Below are 2,789 nucleotides of genomic sequence, written 5' to 3' on the forward strand. Positions count from 1 at the left end.
AACTCCTCAAGGTTTGTTCTAATTGTTTTCTAGTTGTTTGATATTTTGCATGTCTAGAAGGTTACAAAGAGATTTGTTACCTTTTGACCGTGAAATCGAAAGAACCTTGACGAATAATAGGAGACTTGTTAGGAGGAATTTGGGAGGTATTGGTGAAGTTGTTCAACCCACTAGTGAGTTTGTCAATCCTTTCGCAATAGAAGGAGAAGAGAACCCATTTAACAATATCCCACAAAATCCACCTACAATGCCTAAATTCTCGTCACACTCTATACCCACCGAGGAGGATTTACCAAATGGTACTCCTACCCCGCAACATCTCACCGGTAATTTTATTGCCAAGTCCGCCTTCATCCAACTAGTTGAGAGGAGCCAATTCGGGGGAATGCCTAGTGAGGACCCTCATTCTCATATGGAAACATTTTGTGATTATTGTGAAGCTATCTCTCAAACGGGCGTGACTCAAGACCAAATAAGATGGGTCTTATTTCCTTTTTCGTTAATCGGCACCGCAAAGCAATGGTTGAAGGGCCTTGATAAGGCCACTCTTGGAATAGATTCTTGGAAGAAGTTAGCTCTAGCTTTCTACAAAAAATTCTACCCACCGGAGAAGACCAATATGCTAAGAGCTCAAATTACGGGTTTTAAGCAAAGGGATGAAGAGTCTTTGTATGAAGGTTGGGAGCGGTTCAAAGGTATTTGTCTCTCATGTCCTCACCATGGACTTAGCGAATGGTTTTTAGTGCAACAATTTTGGAATGGTTTATATGAAGATTCAAGGAACATTCTCAATATGGGATCAAATGGAATGTTCACCGAAGTTGATGACAATCAAACATGGAACAAGATTGAGGAAATGGCGGTCCATAATTCGCAATATAGTAGGCCTCGCAAGGCTACTAGAGAAGGAAAGTATGAAGTGGACACCGTTACTCAATTGGGTGCTCAACTTAGTGCTCACATTGACACAATCAACTTGAAGTTTGAACAAGCTATGGCTAGACTTGAGGAAAACTCAAAATCATCAAAGCATCATGTCAATGCCATGACGGCATCCTCATCAATCCCAAGCGGGATATGTGAGAATTGTGGAACCTTGGGTCATGACTCAAGTGAATGTAGGGGAACAACCGAACAAGTTAATGCTTTCCAAGCTTACAAAAGTGGTACCCCTTATTCAAATTTTTACAATGAAAACACCAAGTTCCATCCAAATCTCTCATACAAGAGCCAAAATGTTCAAAACCCTCAAACAACATACACTCCACCACCCATGAGAAATCATAATCAAAGACCCTTTTTCAACCAAAACCAAAGTTACCAAAATCAAAATCCATACAATCACCACAATGACCAAAGTTTTGATGTCCAAAAAGCGGTCCTTCAAATGCAAAAAAATCAACACGAATTTTTCACCCAAATGCAAAAGGATAGCCAAGCAAAAGACACCACCATCAACAACATTCTAGCTCACACCAAGATGTTGGAAACACAATTGACCCAACTAGCATCTTCAAACTCACAAAGGCAAAAGGGGCAATTACCACCTCAAGGTAATCCCCCTAGACATGAAACGGTTAGTGCCATTCACTTGAGAAGTGGTACAACATATGAAGCACCGAAGGAGCAAGTTGAGAATGAAGTTGTGAGAGCTAGTGAGAATGAAGTTGTAGTGCAAGGTTCCAAGGTAGGAGAATCATCAAAAGAAGAAAGTTCAAAGAAAAATGAAGACAAAGCCAAAGAAAAGGAACCCATTGTGATTAGACTTCCTTTTCCAAGTCGTCAAGCCAAGCCTAAATTTGATGATCAACTTGGAAAGTTCATGGAAATTGTGAAGAATTTAGAAGTCTCAATTCCTTTCACGGAATTAATCAATCACGTTCCGGCCTATGTAAAGTACATGAAAGATATCCCCACAAAGAAGAAGTCAATCCGGAAACTTGAGACTATCGCCTTCACTAAGGTGAGTAGTGCAATTCTTCAAGGGAGTTCACCTCCAAAGTTAAAGGATCCGGGAAGCTTCTCAATACCGTGTACCATTGGCGACACGACGATCAACAAAGCCTTATGTGATCTAGGGGCTAGAGTGAGTGTCATGCCGTACTCGGTAAGTAAAAGGTTGGGAATGGGAGAGCTTAAATGTACCAATATCACTCTTCAAATGGCCGATAGATCGACAAAGACACCATTAGGGATATGGGAAGATGTCCCCGTGCGAATTGGGAAGTTTTTCATCCCGGTGGACTTTGTCATTGTTGATATGGAGGAAGATTCCAACATTCCAATCATCTTAGGAAGACCTTTCCTACACACCGCGGGTGCGGTGATTGATGTGAAACATGGAGAGCTCACTCTAGAAGTGGGAGATGAAAGCATAACATTTAATCTTGACAAGACCATGAGAGCTCCTCGTTTGCATGAGCCATGTTTCATGATTGACCATTATAGCCGAAAAGATGAAAAGAAGAAATCGGAACTCCAATGGAGGAAGAAAATTGAAGATGCTCCATTCAAAGAGCAAGTGAATTGTGACAAGGAGAGCTTGCAAAGCTCATCAAAATCAACCAAGGAAGAAGATGATGGCCTCATTGGCCAAGAGAAGAAATTGGGAGAGTTGTCTCCATCCAAGCAAGAGATTTTCAATGATCAACTCAATGAAGTTTATGGTCTTTGGGACAACGAATTTGAAGGGATCTTTAATCCCTACATTGGGCATGCTATCGATCATGATCAACAACAAGGGCCACGGTCTATTGAGGACCTCTACCACAACAATGAACAAGCTTTTA

At 41.2% G+C, this 2,789-nt stretch overlaps 1 non-coding gene across 1 annotated transcript; it reads right to left on the minus strand.

Annotated features, from left to right (window-relative positions):
- Positions 1–619: 619 nt before the first annotated feature.
- On the minus strand, positions 620–726 carry LOC141603234 (small nucleolar RNA R71). Its single transcript, XR_012525125.1, has one exon. It is a non-coding gene; the product is annotated as a small nucleolar RNA R71 (small nucleolar RNA).
- Positions 727–2,789: the final 2,063 nt, after the last annotated feature.

The sequence above is a fragment of the Silene latifolia genome, chromosome 9, assembly GCF_048544455.1.
Source record: "Silene latifolia isolate original U9 population chromosome 9, ASM4854445v1, whole genome shotgun sequence".
In the NCBI taxonomy this organism is placed as follows: domain Eukaryota; kingdom Viridiplantae; phylum Streptophyta; class Magnoliopsida; order Caryophyllales; family Caryophyllaceae; genus Silene; species Silene latifolia.